The sequence below is a fragment of the Neofelis nebulosa genome, chromosome 3, assembly GCF_028018385.1.
Source record: "Neofelis nebulosa isolate mNeoNeb1 chromosome 3, mNeoNeb1.pri, whole genome shotgun sequence".
In the NCBI taxonomy this organism is placed as follows: Eukaryota; Metazoa; Chordata; class Mammalia; order Carnivora; family Felidae; genus Neofelis; species Neofelis nebulosa.
Window position 1 is genome coordinate 80769132 of NC_080784.1, and position 19609 is coordinate 80788740.

At 38.4% G+C, this 19609-nt stretch overlaps 1 protein-coding gene across 4 annotated transcripts in view; it reads right to left on the reverse strand.

Moving 5' to 3' along the window:
• ARHGAP10 (Rho GTPase activating protein 10) overlaps positions 1 to 19609 on the reverse strand; it is a 323616-nt gene that overhangs the window by 164899 nt on the left and 139108 nt on the right. The gene's annotated exons all lie outside the window — the stretch shown is intronic.

Here is a 19609-nt window from a genome sequence, read left to right on the forward strand (position 1 = left end):
TGATACAGTCAGAAGTAGGATTATTTCCTCTAATAAAAGCTAATTCAAGCCATTAATCATTAGAGAACTACTACTTTAGAACTAAGAAAGTTGTAAGAGAACATAGTTCTACCCCAACAACAGGATAGAAACCCTACAAAATCATAGTGCTGAAATACAGATCAGAGAACTAAAATGACTGAAAAACAAACAACCAAACAAAAACAACAACAAAAACACCCTAATGAACTATATGCATGTTAAAGGATTCAGTACAAAAGATGGCCAACATACATAAACTGATGGAAATTTCAGAAAAGAAATGAAAACCATTTAAAAGAGACAAATGGATATGCATGAAATGGAAAATAAAGGAACAGTGATAAAGAATTCAGGAGGATGAGGACACATTTCAGATACAAACCAACCAATCCTGAGTCTGTGTCTGTAACCAACTCTTTTATCTGACTTTCACTCACAAAGGCAGTGTTTCCTCTGCCCTATATCACCCCAGGACAACCATCCCCATAGGAAAGAGCCCACCACTACTATTCAAAGTAGCCAATCCTAAATTGCTTCCCCTTCTCTGCCTGGCCTCTTTTGCAGAAACTCCAGGAAAGATTGATCTAGGATTTTCCCTCACTTCTTCCTGACTTCTAACCAAAACCTGGCATTCCCCACGTGGCCCCATATGGCATGGCAAGTCCTCTTCTCTTGGAAACTATAATTAATAAAATAGTCTTCTACTGCCATTAGTCTCTCCTTGTCATCTCTCAATCACTTCCATAAATCAAAATCCTGCCAGTACAACCAAAACAAATTCCAAACGGTCAGAGACAATGTAACTGTCTCCAGAAAGTGACGAAAGAGAAAATGGGGCAGAATAAGTATTTGAAGAAATAAGGACTTCGATTTTCTAAACCTGCTATGAAATATCAACCCACATATCCAAAAACTTCAAAGAACCCAAAGCAAGATGAAACAAAGAAAGCCACACCTATGCACACCGCCAAAAAAAAAAAAAAAAAAAATTTAGAAGCAGCACAGGACAAAGACAGCATATAGGGGAATAGTAAAAAAGATGGATCATTAATCATGATTTAAAAAATAGGAGGAGTGAAGAAAATGAAATGACTTCTTTGAAGTGCTAGGGAAAATAAAACCTATTAATCTAGAAATCTGTATCCATCAAAATGGAGGCAAAATAAAGACATCTCAGACAAAGGAAACATGAAAGAATTCTTTTCCAGCAGACTTGTATTACAAGAAATGCTCAGATTAAATGAGCCTAAGGGACTTAAGGCAAATGGCACAAGATAGAAACTCAGTTCTGTAGGAAAAAAAAAAAAATGAAGAAAATAAAAAAATGGACAAATATATTGGTATTAAAAAGGACAAGAAAACCACATACACATATGTAAATAAGATACCTAATATCCTTAAAATTACTAGTTACTGATTTCATAAAGTAAAAGTAGTTGTATATATTGGGTTCATAGCATACATAGAATTAAATATATATAATAATAAGGGCACAGAAGGCAAAAGGATGGTAATTAGAAGTCTACTGTTGTAAGGGTTTTATATTGTTTAGGAAAGGTAGATACTTTAAGAATTTAAAAATGCATGTTAAACTCCCTAAGACAACTACTTAAAAAGGCACATACAACGAGGCATAACTAAAAACAGAAAATAGAATACTAAAAAAAAAAAAAAAATACTCAATTCATTAAAAAGAAAGCAAAATAGGAACAGAAGAACAAAGAACAAACTAGACAAATAGAAAACAAAAACTTAGATGGTAAACATAAGCCCATACAAATCAATAATTACATTATACATAAATTAAAACCCTGATTAAAAGGCAAAGACAAAGAGACTGGATTTAATTCAGGACTCAGTAATATGCTATTTGTTAAAAAGAAAGTTTAGCGCAGGTAAAAGGAAAAAGATTAAAAAACATATGCCAAGTAAACACTGAGCATAAGAAAGCCAGGGTGCCTACATTAATATCAAACAAGGTAAGTTTCAAAATAAAGATTATTAGAAACAGAGATTTCATAATGACAAAAGGGACATTTCATCAGAAAGACATAACAATCATAAATCTGCATACACACAAAATTCCCAAATATGTAATACATGGAATAAAAACTGGCAAAATTAAAGGGAAACAGGCAAATTCTAACCATGGAGATTTTAATATCCTTAGTTTAGTAACTGCCAGAACAATAGTAAAAAATCAAAACAATTTAGATGATTTGAGCAACACTATTACTAACTTGCTCTAATTGACATTTAGAGAAAACTACATCCAACAACAGCAGAAAACTCACTGATCTCAAGTGCACATGGAACATTTACTCAATAAGACCACATTTAGGACAGTAAAGCAAGTTTAGTAAACTTCCTAGTAAAATAAAGTATGTTCTCTGGCCAAAAGAGTACTAAAGAAAAACAGAAAATAATAGAAAGTAATAGAAAAACAATAATAATACACATAGAAAAAAACCCGAACCATTTGGAAATTTTAAAACATATTTCTAAATAATACTTAGGTTAAAATTTGTCCAAATCACACACACACACACACACACACACAATTTTAAATATTTGGAATGGAATTACAATGAAAACACTGGACATAAAAATCTGTAGAATGCAGGGGCACCTGGGTGGCTCAGTCAGTTAAGCATCAGATTGCAGCTCAGGTCATGATCTCACGGTTCATAGTTCAAGTCCCACACTGGACCCTCTGCTGTCAACATGGAGCCTGCTTCAGATCCTCTATCACCCTCTCTCTCTCGGCCCCTCCCCTGCTTGTGCTCTCTCAAAAATACATGAACATTTTTTTTTTAATTTTTAGAATACAAAACAAATTGTAGGATGCAAACTAAAGCAGTCCTTATAAGGAAAAGTGTAGATTAAATGTCTACATTCAAAAATAAAATGGAAAAATCAACACTTCCATCTTAAGAAGCAATTAAAAGAAAAACAAATTAAATCCAAAGTAAATGAAATGTATGAAAATAAAAGCAGAAACCAATAAAATATAAAACAGACAACATGGGTTATCTGAAAAAAAAATTAACAAAATTGGTAAAGAGCTAGGCAAGATATCACAAAACAATGAAACAAAAATTCCCAGGGGTACCTGGGTGGCTCAGTCGGTTGGATATCCAACTCTTGATTTTGGCCTGGGTCATGATCCCAGGGTCCTGGGATCAAGCCCAGCATCAGGCTCCAGCTGAGCATGAAATCTGCTTAGGACTCCCTGTCTTTCCCTCTGCCCCTCCACCCCAACTCTCTCCAAAAAAAAAAAAAAAAAAAAAAATCCCCATATGAGGAATTAGAAATGAAGTATCATTACAGATCTTACAAATATGAATAAGAAAAGGATATTATGAAGATATACATACTAATAAAGTCAACAGCTTAGAAGAAATAAATCTTTGAAAACCACAATTTAGCAAAACAGGAAAAACAGAAAATCTAAGTATCTCTTTACTCACTAAATTTAATTCAGAATTTTCAAATTTCACACAAAGAAAATGCCAGACCAAGAGGGCTTCACAGATGAATTCTCTCAAACACTTAAGGGAGAAATAATACCAGTATTATAGAGACATGTTCAAATATCAGGAGCATGGAAAACCTTCTAACACTTTTTGAAGCCACCATAACCCTGACATCAAAATAAGACAAAGATATTGCAGGGAAAACAAAAAACAAAAAAACAAAAAAACATAACACACACTCTCTCTCATGAACATAAATAGTAATTCAACTTGACCAAAAGTAGATGTTCTTCTAATCAAAAAGCACTGTTAAGAAAATAAATACGCAAACCACAGGTTAGAGAAAATATTCAAAACTGATATAACTGATGAAGGATTTGTATCCAGACTGCTTAAAATAATTCCTACGAATCTAATAACAGAAAGACCAACAATATAAGTTTTTAAATGTGCAAAAGATTTGAATAGACAGTTGACAACAGAAGAAATATAAATGGGCAAAAAGCACATGAAAAAGTATTAAACATCACTAGCCATAATTAGCTAAAATGAAAAAGATAACATAATCAAAGGTTGCTAAGAGGGTAGAGCAACTACCCTATATGAACTCTCATATATTGCTGGCAGGAGGATTAAACTACTCTGAAAAACTATCAATTTCCTAAAATGCCAAATATATGTAAATATATATGTACACACACCCCAGCAATCCCACTCTAAGGTATTTAACCAAGAGAAATGAAAATATGTGTCCACAAAAACCCTTGTATACAACTGTTCATTATAACTTTATTCATAAAAGCTAAGAACTCTTCTATGATTCACATTCCAATGTCCTTCAGCAAGCATTTTAAGAATAAATTCATATTAATGTCCATTTAAAGATTGGTTCGTGAGTTTGAGCCCCACATCGGGCTCTCACTAACACAGCTTGGAATTCTCTCTCCCTCTCTCTCTGCCCCTACCTCACTCATGTTCTCTCTCTCTCTCTCTCTCTCTGCCCCCTCCCTCCCTCCCTCTGTCTTAAAATAAATAAATAAACTTTAAAACATTTAAATATTAGAACCCGTATAAAATGTCTTTCAGGGGTCCCTTGGGTGGCTCAGCAGGTTAAGCATCAGACTCTTAATCTCGGCTTTGGTCATGATCTCCCAGTTCGAGCCCCACGTCGAACTCCACACTGGGTGTGGAGCCTGCTTGGGATTCCCTCCCTCCCTCTCCTTCTGCCCCTCTCCCCTGCTGGGGCGCTCACTGACGCTCTCTCCATCTCTCTCAAAGAGAAAGCAAAATGCCTTTCGGTATGCCACTGGCAACTACCATCCTAGAGCAAAATCTTACACTCTGTGAAAAACACACGGCCTATATACAAAACTTGCTTCTAATTCTATGCAATCCGTTTTCTAACAATTCCACCTAAATTCTTTTAAAATGAATTCCATTTCTATTCTCTCTACACTGAAGTCTAAGCATTCTTGAACTATGCACCAGCACTGACAGGATAAAGCCACACAGATCCCTTCGCATTCTGGCTTTATTCATCCCCTGCTCTATAACCAATTAAGCTGTTATACTTTTTTTCATTGAAATATAAATCTCATAGGAGAGCCTGGCTGGCTCAGCCGGTTAAGTGTCCAACTCTTAATTTCGGCTCAGGTCATGATCTCGTGGTTTGTGAGATCAAGCCTCACCTCAGGCTCTGCACTGACAGCATGGAGCCTGCTTGGGATTCTCTCTATGCCTGCCTTTCTTTCTTTTTCTCTCTCTCTCTCTCTCTCTCTCTCTCTCTCTCTCTCTCTCTCTCTCCCTCTCTCCCTTGCTCTCAAATTAAATATTTAAAAAATTTAACAAAATACACATCTAATATATTCATGTAAAAAAAAAATTGCATTCAATCCCACAAATGTGTTGTAGTGGTCTTTTCAAAGGCTTTAAAGCAGAGCTTCTCAACAGCGACACTCCCAACATACTCAACCAGATGATACTTTGTTACAGAACATGCTACATATTTAGCACCAGGGCTGGCCTCTATCCACTAGGTGTCAGCAGTGACAATCACAGTTGTGACAATCACAATGTCTCTGGGCACAATTTCTCAGTTGAGAACCGGACTTAAAGGATTTTCTCATTATGTTTTCTAAGACCTCCTAGGATTCTTTCTGCCTTGGGCAACCCTTCCTCTGAGTTTCCAAACTGTTACCAAACCTTCAGGATCCAATTTAACAATCAATTTTTCTAGTAAGCTTATGCATCCAGCCCTACTCCTACTGCTTCACAGCTCCCAAAGTACCTTAGACCTCTGAACTGTTATTTGTTTGTAAACACTCTTGGTCTGTGAGTTCTCTTCAGGTCAGGCCTTTTAGTTTCTTATTCTCACATCCTTAGTGCCAAACAGTCTATGATTGCTTAGCTGCCTGAGTGACATGCTCTATGAGATACTTACAAATATTACTACAGTTAATGTACTACAGAAACATTATTATTCAGCTCAACTGCATGGGCTTCTGGAGCAACATGTTATTAACTCACTCTTTTAAAGTGACAAACAATAAAGTGCCACGCACATAGCTGCTAAATAAACTCTTTGGTGTAGCAGCATTATAAAACACATATTGCTCCAGATACTTAAGTCACTGCCTCCACCCTCTGCCATCGTGAAAACATAAATGAGTGAATTATAAAAGTAAAAAGTACAGGGGCTCCTGGGTGGCTCAGTCGGTTGAGCATCAGACTTCAGCTCAGGTCATGATCTCGCAGTCCGTGAGTTTGAGTCCTGCATCAGGCTCTGTGCTGACAGCTTGGAGCCTGGAGTCTGCTTCGGATTTTGTGTCTCCCTCTCTCTCTGCTCCTCCCCTGCTCGCGCGCTGTGTCTCTTTCTCTCTCTCTCAAAAATAAATAAACATTAAAAATGAATTTAAAAAAATAAAATAAAAAGTAAGAAGTTATCTTGCCATCCTGCAAGAGTGATACACTGGGAACCAGGCAAAATCAAACCAAACAGAATATCCGAAATGTCAGGTTGAGAGCAAAATGGGAAGCATTTTCTTGAAGCAGTGCCTGAATGTGATGTGTGGGAGAACCTCACACAATGGTAATTATTTATCAAGCAAATGTGTGGGGGTCACAGCACAGTGTGGCATGTTGTGAGCTTGCGAAGGAAGCTCAAAGCATGTTATGTAACAAAACTGTTGGGGGAGGAGGAAGGGGACTGTGTTTCATCCTTTAAAGAAAGCTGCCTCTTCTGACAGACTACAGCTTGCCATAGAGAAAATAACTGCACAAAATCCTCTTCTCCCACCTAAAATGAGTGACGTGATCACTTCACAGCCCGTGGTATTTGACATGTGGCTGGCATGAAGTAGGGAATATTTATATCATTTTTGAAGGCTTTCTTTCTTTATGGTCTTTATTTGCAGCTGTGTTCCTTTTAATAAGCTTTACTGAAATATAATTCACACTGCAAAATTCACCTAGAGTATATAATTCAACAGCTTTTAATATATTCAAAGAGTTGTATGACCCTCACCAAAATCAATTTCAGAACATTTTCATCACCTCCCCCCAAATATTCCAAACCCATTAGCAGTTAGTGTCCATTTCCCTTGAAAACCACTGCCCTAGGCAGCCTCTAATCTACTTTACTCCAGTAAAGATTTGCCTGTCCTGGATGTTTTATATAAATATAATCCTATGATATATAGTCTCTTGTGACTCACTTATTTCACTAAGCATGCTGTTTGCAAGGCTATTCCACATTACAGCACATGGTAGTTCTTCCTTCCTTTTTATTACCAAATCATATTTTGTTGTATGAATAGAGCACATTTTATCTACCCATTCATTCGTTGACAGACATCTGAGTTGTTTCTACATTTCAGCTATTATGAATAATGCTGCTATGGGCATTCACATGCAAGATTTTTTAAATAAATTTTTTTTCAACGTTTTTTATTTATTTTTGGGACAGAGAAAGACAGAGCATGAATGGGGGAGGGGCAGAGAGAGAGGGAGACACAGAATCGGAAACAGGCTCCAGGCTCCGAGCCATCAGCCCAGAGCCTGACGCGGGGCTCGAACTCACGGACCGCGAGATCGTGACCTGGCTGAAGTCGGACGCTTAACCGACTGCGCCACCCAGGCGCCCCTCACATGCAAGATTTTTATGCAGACATACGTTTCCATTTCTCTTGCATATATAACTAGAAGCAGAATTTCTGAGTCACATGATAACTTAATGCTTAACTTTTTGAAAAGCTGCCAAAATGCTTCCCAAAGCGGCTACACCCTGTTAGATTTCTACCATCAGTGTATGACGGCCCCAATGTCTCTGCATCCTCACCAATACTAGTTATTATCTCATGTCTTAATTACAGCCATCCTAGTGAGTGCGAAGTATCTCATTGCGGCTTATGCCTTAAGGGCTAATGCCATTAAGCGTCTTTTCATGTGCTTATCAGCCATTTGTATGTTTTCTTTGAAAAAAAGGTCAAATTTAAATCTTTTACCCATTTTTTAACTGGGCTACTTGTCCTTTTATTATTGAGTGGTAAGAGCTATTTATATTTTCTGGATACAAGTCCTTTATCAGATTTACCATTTGAAGTATTTTCTCCCATTCTGTGGGTTGTCTTTTCACTTTTTGGATGGTATTCTCAGCACATGTGTTCCTAAATATTCTTAGCTGAAACAGTCAAAGTAAACTGGTGAAATGAAAGGAGGAGAATGAAGCACATATCCATTTTACACTGATAATCAAAGTGGTAATGGCTACCTGGACCCCCATCCTCAACCATTCTCTCCTTCATTGTCAGTGATAGATTCCCCAAGTATTACAATAGCACATGGATGTTGGTAACAAAAGACACAATTTCCCTGCTTCAGCATTTCCCAGCCTCCCTTGCAACAAGGTATAACCATACAACTCCATTCAGGTTAGTATTACGTGATCAAAAGAGCTACGTTCAACCTCTGGAAAATGTTCCTACGATAAGAGACAGTGCTATATAAGTGAGATCAGGCATCCTGGACCTCAGGTGACTGGGGAAAAAAGTCATGCACACGAAGGAACAAGATCTGACATCAGGAGACATGATGCCCACCCTGATCTAAACTCTGTTTTCCCAAACGAGAGAAAAAAATACTACTGCATTATTTAAGCCATCTTGAGTTTTTTCTGTTCAGTGCAATCAAACCTGATTCAGACTCACACAAAAATTACATGAAAGCTCTTGATTTGTATCTACATAAATCAAATGCAAGCCCAGGCTCCATTCTGCAGTTTATGAAGTATTACCTGTTGTCACAATGTTACCTGACTGCTTTTCTGATCCAAGAAATAAAAAAAAAAAAGCAAAAACCAATACCAGGAAAGGAGACAAAATATGTTTATATCAGGCATATGCAATAAACTATGAAATTTTATATGTAGGTACCCAACAGGAATTGTCTACAAATGGGTTTCCATCAGAAACCCATCTATGACACCCACCTGCTCCAAAATGGGTTAGAGCTCACAGCACTGCAGTGTGGTACAGAAGAAAAGGATGGCTAACTGACAACTGCTTGATTGAATCTAATCCCAGTTCTGCCACTTCTAAGCAACAATTCAATTTCATTTAATTCAACACAAATTTGGTGAATGTCCACCACACATAAAGCATTGCATTTGGTATTGCAATACCAAGTGATCCTAAAACAGGGTTTCTACCCTCATGGAATTCATAATCTAACAGACAAGGAACAAATTACTTATAATTCCCAGGAGTCTACTTGGCCAGGAATCGGAGAAATAGACAAGAGAAGAGGCTACCTCATGCAAACTCTTCACTAAATAAGCTTTTCAAAACCCCAGAATTAGGGTAGAGGCCTCAAAGTACACTAACTCGCCCTCCAGATTTTGCTCCAGAAGTGGGAGACTAATAGTAACACATTGACACAGGGGTTGGCAGGAACCTAAGGGCGTGGGCCCCACAAATACTATCCATTGGTAACATCAAACCTGAATAAATGTTTCCCTGTTTAGAAATGAGGAACTAAGCAAAGACAATGGGAGTCTATAATTTAACTCAAAAGAAACATAATCCTGAAGACTCAAGGAGACACATAAAGTTATTTTCCAAGTTAACCAAAAAGCTTTAAAAAAAAAAAAGACTTACAATAAGTATGTATTACTTTAAAAAATATATTTCTATGCTATTGGTATTTACATAAGATTGAATATACCTATATAAAATGTTGGATCCGACAGAGAGATCTTTTTTGTTCCAAGAATTCTTGAAAGATTAAAAAAAATAATATCTCCCACCTCTGCACTGTTAAAAATGCTTATTAGACATCCCAAAAGCAATACTGAGTTTTCGGCTAGATAAGAACCTCGAGTTCAGGGAAAAGATCCTGGTAGAGACAATAAATTCAGGAGTTACTAACATAAGGATGGCATTTAAAACCATGAAGCCAGACAAGATCATAAGGGTTAAAATGAGAAGAGCTCCAGGATGAACATGGGAGAACCTGAATATCAAGAGGTCTGGGAAATGAGAACTGGCAAAGGAGTCTAAAAAATGAAAAGCCAATGAGGGGATAGAAAACAAACAGGCGGGCATGATATTTTGGAACAAGTAAAGCAAGTACGTCATGGAGGAGAGTCTGGCCATGTCAGAGGCTGCTGCCAGCAAAGAACAGGGAGGACAGGAGAGCTGACTAGTGGATGTAGAACATGGAGATGATGATGACTTGACAAACACAAGTGCAGTGGAGAAGAGAGGCAGAGGCCAGACTGGAGTAGGCTCAAAAGAGAACAGAAAGAAGGAAATTTGAGACCTTAAAATAACAGCTTTTGAAGAAGTTTTGTTGCTTATGACAGGACAGAAATGAGCAGCAGAGAAAAGGGAAGACTGGTCAAAACAAGCGTTTTTCATTGGTGATGGCAGGAGCATTTTTTCAAGATGGCTGAAAAAAGAATATTTTGTTTGCTGATGAGAATAATCCAGTAGAAAGGGCAACCTTCATGTTAACAAGAAAGAAGACTGCTTGAGTGATAATCGGAATAGCAGAGACAGGATGAGAGAGAGGATGAGAAACAACTGAACAGACAGACTGGCCTCAGGAACACAGGTCACACAGTGACGAAGAAGGGCAAGGTGATGGAGGAGTGTAAAGGCAGTGGGTGATCTCTTCTAATTGCTTCTACTTTCACAGCTAAATAGGACACAAAACTATCAGGAAAGAGACAGTGTTGGAGGCTTAGAGAGAGGAAAATATGAAATATTCATCAACCAAGAGAATGAAGGAACTAAGAAAACGTTAACACAATTAGTGGTTAGAATTAACAGCCCATGTGGGGCTAGTGATCATGAATTTGAAGTGATCCCAGTGAACATGGTTAAATATGTCTCTCTAGGAAGAGAGAAGGCAGAGGTGAATCTTCAAAGTTGGGGTTGTACCAGCAAGTCTAACAAAGATAGGAGTAACAGAGTTTATTTAAAAGATAACTATGATGATTGTGAAATTAAACTAGGTGAAGAAGGAAGTGAGGGTATCTGGAAACTGACAAACAATAGGCTCAACTGATTAGAGAGAATCTAAGGATAACTTACCAGGAAAAAAAAAAAAAAAAAAAAAAACACTAGAAAGTAGTGTCAGAAAGAGAAAGACTTGCAGTTGAGATCCAAAAGAAGTTGCCAGTTCTTGTAATGACAAGATCTAAGCAATGACTGTGACAGTGAATGGCTGAGGTAGGATAAAGGAGAAGATGACTGAAGAAGAGTAGTTCAAGGAGTCAAGAAGCAAAGCACTAAAAGGATCATCTCAAGCAATACCGAAATCACCAAAAATGAAAGGAGTAGAATTGGAAATATACCATGTAAGGAGATGGAGATTCTAAAAGCAGTTCACACCATAGAAAAAAAGAAAGACACAGTCTATAGAGTGATACACCTTGAGGATGAAACCATGTGAATGGACAGAAAAAGAAAAGACAACCACAGGAAAAAACATTTAAAATGTAATAGCTGAGGGACACCCGGGTGGCTCAACTGGTTGAGTGTCTGACTTCGGGTCAGGTCACAACCTTGGGGTTTATGAATTCAAGCCCCACATCAAGCTCTCTGCCCCCGTGTCCCTCTCTCTCTGCCCCTCCCCTGCCTGAACCCTCTCAAAATTAAACAATAAAAATAAATAAATAAAACAAAGGGGCACCTGAGTGTCTTAGTCAGTTAACAGTCCAAGTCTTGATTTCAGATCAAGTCGTGATCTCATGGTTCGTGGGATCCAGCCCCGTGTCAGGAGCCTGCTCAATATCATCTCTCTCCCTCTCACTCTGCCCCTTACCCACTCATGCATGTAGTCTCTCTCAAAATAAATAAGCATTTTAAAGAAGTAATGACATGAAATGGAAAAAAATAAAATAACCAAAAGCTGAATATGGAGAGATTCAAGAAATTTGGGGCAACCACTACGATTCAGTCATGGAGGTCAAGGGATAGATGATTTGCAGGAGGTAGAAGGTAAGTACCAAGTCAAATGCTGCTAAAGCTGCCAAGTGCTATGCCCAATTTCCCACTGTATTTTTTATCTTTTAATTTAAATCCAGGTTACTTAACAGTCTAATAATAATTTCAGTGATTCATCACTCACATAGAACACCCAGTGCTCATCCCAACAAGTGTTCTCTTTAATGCCCCTCACCTTTTTAGACCATCTCCCACTGAACACCCTGCCAACAACCCTCAGTTTGTTCTCTGGTATTCAAGAGTCTCTTATGGTTTGTCTCCCTCTCTGTTTTTATCTTATTTTTGCTTCCCTTCCCCTATGTTCATCTGTTTTCTTATTCCACATGAGTGAAATCATGATATTTTTCTCTGACTTATTTTGCTTGCAAATAGCAGTATTTCATTCTTGTTGGTTGCCTAGTAGTATTCCATTATGTGTGTGTTTACTTACACACACACACACACACCTTCTTTATCCATTCATCAGTCAATGGACATTTGGGCTCTTTCCATACTATGACTATTTGTCAATAGTGCTGCTATAAACACTGAGGTGGATATGTCCCTTAAAATCAGTACACCTGTTCAGTATCTTCTGGGTAGATATATGAGAGTGCAATTGCTGGGTCACAAGGTAGTTCTATTTTTAGTTTTTTGAGGAACCTCCACACTGTTTTCCAAGAGTGGTTGTACTAGTTTGCATTCCCGCCAGCAGTGCAAAAGGGTTCCTCTTTCTCTGCATCCTTACCAACACCTGTTGTTGCCTGAATTGTTAATTTTAGCCATTCTGACAGGTATGAGGTGCTATCTCATTGTGGTTTTGATTTGTATTTCCCTGATGATGAGTGATGTGGAGCAGCTTTTCATGCATCTGTTATCTGTATGGATGTCTTCTTTGGAAAAGTGCCTATTCATATCTTTTGCCCATTTCTTCACTGGATTATTTGTTTTCTGGGTGTAGAGTTTGATAAGTTCTTTATAGATTTTGGATACTAACCCTTTATGTGATATGTCAGTTGCAAATATCTTCTCCCATTCCATTGGTTGCCTTTTAGTTTTGCTGATTGTCTTCTTTGCTCTGCAGAAGTTATTTATGTTGATGAGGTCCCAATCATTCATTTTTGCTTTTATTTCCCTTGCCTCTGGAGATATGCCAAGTAAGAAGTTGCTGCAACCAAGGTCAAAAAGGTTGTTGCCTGTTTTCTCCTCTAGGATTTTGATGGCTTCCTGCCTTACATTCAGGACTTTCATCTACTTTATTTTTGTGTACGGTCTAAGAAAGTGGTCCAGGTTCATTCTTATGTCGCTGTCCAGTTTTCCCAGCACCATTTGCTGAAGACACTGTCTTTATTCCATTGGATATTCTTTCCTGCTTTGTCAAAGATTAGCTGGCCATATGATTGTGGGTCCATGTCTGGGTTCTGTATTCTGCTCCGTTAATCTATGCATCTGTTCTTGTGCCAGTACCATACTGTATTGATGCTTACAGCTTTCTAATACAGCTTGAAGTCTGGAATTGTAATGCCTCCAGCTTTGGTTTTCTTTTTCAGGATTTCTTTGGCTATTCGGGCTCTTTTCTGGTTCCACACAAATTTTAGGACTGTTTGTTCTAGCTCTGTGAAGAATGCTGGTATTATTTTGATAGGGATTGCACTGAATATGTAAATTGCTTTGGGAAGTATCGTCACTAACAGTATCTGTTCTTTCAATCCATGAGCATGGAATGTTTTCCCATTATTTTGTGTCTCCTTCAATTTCTTCCATAAGCTTTCTATAGTCTTCAGTATATAGATTTTTCATCTCTTTGGTTAGGTCTATTCCTAGGTATTTTATGGTTTTTGGTGCACTTGTAAAGGGGATCGATTCCTTGATTTCTCTTTCTGCTGTTTTATTATTTGCGTATAGAAATGTGACCAATTTCTTTACAATGAATTTATATCCTGCAACTTTGCTGAATTCATGAATCAGGTCTAGCAGTTTTTGGTGGAGTCTTTTGGGTTTTCCACATAGAGCATCACATCATCTGCGAAGGGTGAAAGTTTGACTTCCTCCTTGCTGATTTGGATGCCTTTTATTTCTTTGCATTGTCTCATTGTTCATGCTAGGACTTCCAATGCTATGTTGAATAACAGTGGTGAAAGTGGACATCCTTGTTGTGTTCCTGACCTTACAGGGAAAGTTTGAAGTTTTTCTCCATTGAGGATATTAGCAGTGAGTTTTTCGTATATGGCCTTTATGATCTTGAGATATGATCCTCTATCCCTAGTGTCTTGAGGGTTTTTATCAAGAAAGGATGCTGTATTTTGTCAAATGTTTTGTCTGCATCTATTGAGAGGATCATGTGGTTCTTATCCTTTCTTTGATTCATGTGATATATCACACTGATTGATTTGCAGATATTGAACCAGCCCTGCCTCCCAGGTATAAATCCCAATTGATCGTGGTGTATAATTTTTTAATGTATTGTTGGATCCGGTTGGCTAGTATCTTGTTGACAATTTTTGCATCCAGGTTCATCAGGGAAATTGGTCTATAGTTCTCCTTTTTAGTGGGGTCTTTGTCTGGTTTTGGAATCAAGGTAATGCTGGCCTTGTAGAAGAAGTGTGAAAGTTTTCCTTCCATTTCTATTTTTTGGAACAGCTTCAAAAGAACAGTTATTAACTCTTCCTTAAATGTTTGGCAGAATTCCCCTGGAAAGCCATCCAGCCCCGGACTCTTGTTTGTTGGGAGATTTTTGATTACTGATTCAATTTCTTTACTGGTTATGGGTCTGTTCAAATTTTCTAGTTCTTAATGATCTAGTTTTGGTAGTTTATACATTTCTAGGAATTTGTCCATTTCTTCCAAATTGCCCAATTTGTTGGCATATAATTGCTCATAATATTCTCTCATTATTATTTGTATTTCTGCAGTGTTGGTTTGATCTCTCCTCTTTCAATCATGATTTTCTTTATTTGGGTCCTTTCTTTTTTCTTTTTGAGCAATCTGGCTAGGGAGTTATCAATTTTGTTAATTCTTTCAACAAACCACTTCCTGGTTTCATTGATCTGTTCTTTTTTATTTCAATATCGTTGATCTCTGCTCCAATCTTTGTTATTTCCCGTCTTCTGCTTTAGGGCTTTATTTGCTGTTCTTCTTCCAGCTCTTTTAGATGTAAGATTAGGTTGTGTATTTGAGACCTTTCTTCCTTCTTTAGGAAGGCCTGGATTACTTCCCTCTTATGACCACCTTTGCCATATCCAAGGTTTTGGGCTGTTGTGTTTTCATTTTCATTGACTTCTATGTACTTTTTAATTTCCTCTTTAATTTCTTGGTTAGCCCATTCATTCTTTAATAGGATGTTCTTTAATCTCCAAGTATTGATGGTCTTTCCAAATTTTTTCTTGTGGTTGATTTCAAGTTTCATAGTGTTATAGTCTGAAAATATACAAGGTAGGATCTTGATCTTTTTGTATTTGTTGAGGGCTCATTTCTGACTCAGTATGTGATCTATTCTGGAGAATGTCCCTTGTGCACTCAAGAAGAACATGTATTCTGCTGCTTTAAGATGAAATGTTCTGAATATATCTGTTAAGTCCATCTGGTCCAGGGTGTCATTCAAAGCCATTGTTTCCTTGTTGATTTTCAGTTTAGATGATCTATTGCTATAAATGGGGCGTTGAAGTCCCCAACTATTATGGTATTATCATCTATTAGTTTATGTTTGTGATTGATTTATATATTTGTGTGCTACCACTTTGGGGGCATAAATGTTTACAACTGTTAGATCTTCTTGGTGGAAAGACCCCTTAATTACAATATAATGCCCTTCTTCATCTCTTGTTACAGTCTTTATTTTAAAATCTAGTTTGTCTGATATAAACATGGCTACTCTGGCTTTCTTTTGATGATCATTAGCATGATAGATGGTTCTCCATCCCCTCACTTTCAATCTGCAGGTGTCTTTAGGTCTAAAATGAGTCTCTTGTAAGCACATATAGATGGATCTTGTATTCTTATCCATTCTGATACCCTATGTCTTTTGATTAAAGTGTTTGGCCCATTAACATTTAGAATAAGTACTGAAAGATACGAAATTAGCACCATTGTGTTGCCTGTTGAGTTGGTATTTCTGATGGTGTTCTCTGGTCCTTTCTAGCCTTTGTTGCTTTTGTTCTTTTTTGTTTTGTCTTTTCTCCAAAGGGCCCCCTTAAAATTTCTTGCAGGGCTGGTTTAGTCATCACAAACTCCTTCAGTTTTTGTCTGGGAAATTCTCTGTCTCCTTCTATTCTGAATGACAGCCTTGATGGATAATTCTTGACTGCATATTTTTTTCTGAATCAGCATGTTAAATACATCCTGCTACTCCTTTTTGGCCTGCCAAGTTTCTGTGGATAGGTCTGCTGCAAACCTGATCTGTCTTCCCATAAAGGTTAAGGGCTCTTTTCCCCCCTTACTGCTTTCATAATTCTTTCCTTGTCTGTGTATTTTGTGAATTTGACAATGATATGCCTTGTTGATGGTTGGTTTTTGTTGAATCCACTGGGAGTTCTCTGTGCTTCTTGGATTTTGAGGTCTGTGTCCTTCCCCAGATTAGGAAAGTTTTCCACTATAATTTGCTCACATAAACCTTCTGCCCCTTTTTCTCTCTCTTAATTTTCTATGATTCCTATGATTTGGATATTATTCCTTTTTAATAAGTCACTGAGTTCTCTAAGTCTTGTATCATGATCTTTTACCTTTGTTTCCCCTTTTTTTTCCTGCTTCATTATTCCCCATAATTTTATCTTCTAAATTGCTGATTCACTGCTCTGCTTCACCCAGCCTGGCCACCGTGGCATTCATTCAAGATTGCATCTCGGTTATAGCATTTTTAATTTCATCCTCACTAGATTTTATTTCTTCTATCTCCACAGAAAGGGACTCTATGCTTTTCTTCAACCCCAGCTAGTATTCTTATTATTGTGATTCTAAATTCTAGTTCAGATATCTTGCTTATATCTGTGTTAAGACCCTGGCTGTCATTTCTTCTTATTCTTTCTTTTGGGGTAAATTCCTTCAATTTGTCATTTTGGAGGAAAAAAAATATTAAAAAATTAAATTAAAAACAAAACAAAAATCAAATAAAGGAAGACAGATCCTACATGTTTTGCTCTGCTTGTTGAAAGAAGCTTGACAGAATACAGAAAAAGAAGAAAAGGGGAAAAAAAGAAAAAATTTAAAAATTAGAAATAATTATATAATAGAATAAAATGAAGTAGAATTTAAAAAACTAAAAAATAAAGTAGTAAAAATAATATTTTCTTTCTGTATCCAAGAATGAGGAAGAAACAGAAAAAAAAGAAAAACAATTAAGCAAAAACAGATGTAAAGAAAATGAACAAATAAATGAACCAGTGAACAGAATGAAACCCAGTTTCCCCTAGAACTGAAACTATGAAGCCCTCTATAATCTGTACACTGAATGAGTGGAATGACTTGTGCTGGTCTTCTAGAGAATGTGCTTGGAGGGAACAGTTTGGTGGGACTTTGTGTAACGAATCCATTCTCCACTAAGTGGTGCTGCTCAGCTCACTGGAGTGGATCAGTGTGGTGCGCCTTCGCAGGAGAGGTGAAAATGGTTTCTCCAGCTCCCTAGTCTCTGACACAGGAACTCTGCGCTCTCACTGACCCACAATCAGGCACCCTTCCTTTGTCTCAGGCCTCCATCTAACTTCCCCCTCTACCCTGTCTACATCCAAGCCATCTGCCTGCTAGGCGGCACCTCCCTCCAGAGTTTTATCTCAGATGGGGTTGTGTTTCAAAACCACATGCTTCAGAAACCGCTGGGGCTTGGACCCGTGCTCACTCTCTAGGGGAGGGTCTCACTGAGCAATGGTTGGGTGCCAGCTTGCCCCACAAAACATTCCTGTGATCATGCAGTGTCAGAGGTTCAGAGATTATGGCAAACCACAGCACAGTCAGTGCCAGGTTTCACCTCACTCTGGCATCTTTGTCCCAATACCAACAAACGTGGCTGCTCTCTGGGGTCCACTGGGACCTTTGCCTGTGGGGAGGTTTATGGCCTCTACCAAATGCACTGCAAGCAGGGAAACTGCCTCTCCCCTTATGGCGCACAGACCCCACAGACTCCAATGCCTGCTCCTGGGGATTCTCCCTGCTTCCTCACCAGAGCACCACCAGGCACTGAGCTCCAGAGCTTCGGACTCTGCGCTCCACTGTTTGTAGAATCCTGGTGGTACTGAAACTCTCTGCTTTCTTCCTGCCAATGGTTGTGGGGAACAGACTTCTTATTCAGTCCCCTGTGAGTGTTTTCACTCTTTCTCTCTCTCTCTCCAGCTACTGTGGGGGGGGGGGGGTGGGTGGGAGTGCTTTTCTTGCACAATCCTACACACCACTCTCTCCCCCATTCTTTCTCTATCCTCTGTCTGCAAAAACAGCTCCCTACCCTCTGCAGTTTTTCTCTCCCCCAGTTCACCTTTCTGCACTAAGTACCTGCCAAGTTCTGTGGCTCAAGTTATGCAGACTGTTGCATTAACCCTCAGATCAATGTCCTAGGTGCCAATGGATTTCTTACTGAATGACCCACAACAATCTAACTCAATATGACCACAGCTGAATTCATCATCCTCCATCCATCTCTGGGCCTCCTTGGTTTTCCATCTTAGTAAATGGCACCACCTAGTTGCTTAAGCCAGAAACCTTCCCTTCCTTCACTTCCTTTACTTCCTTTACTTCACTTCCTACTCCAACATCCAATTTGTCTCTAAACTTAGCTCTAAGCATCTCCCTCAAATGGATCCCTTAGCTTCCATTTCCACATCTACCAACACTAATCCAGGGCCCCTACTGTTGCCATCTCTAGACCTGTCTCTACTCTGCCAGGGTGAGTCTTGAAAAATATAATGTATAATGTATCACCTGCTACTCTACTTAAAACCATTTAATGTATTAAGCTAAAATACCTCAGGCCCTTGCCCCCATCTCAAGCTTCTTCTCCCACTCTTCCTGGCTGCTCCAGTGTCATTGGTGTCTCTGGGGATGTCAAATGGGCCACGCCCTCCCTTGCCTACAGGCCCTCAGATATGCCATTCACTCTGCCTGGAATAGGAGTCTCAACCCCAGCTGACTCCAAATAATTCATCAGTCACCAACTAGACATCAGATCCTCCGTCTGCCTTTCTTCAACCATCTATCTAGACTAGCGATACCCCTGCCACAGAAAGCAGCTCTGGGTGTCAGCAGAAGCAAATTAGAGATGTCTGCAAGAAGAAGGAAACTGAAAGAGTACAGATCCAGGCCCCTTGCCCCACTTTAGTAAGGCAACTTTTTTGTTTCATATACATATAAATGTAAAATTTTATTTGAAAAGGGGGGTTCCTTATAAAACAGTTTAAAAACCACTAGAACAGATCACCTCTAAAGTCTTCCCCAGTTCTCAGAGCCTATTTATAAGGTATTATCTTTTGCTTTATAAATGAAAGTAACTCCACAGTAATCCCTCATCGATCACTGGGAAGAGTGGGAAATGCTTACAATCATAGTAAGAATCATCGTTGACCAAGTGCATTTGGCATGGTCAGGTCTTAGAAAAAAATATAGGGTTAGGCAAAAACAATACGAACTGGAATAAAACAATAAACGAAA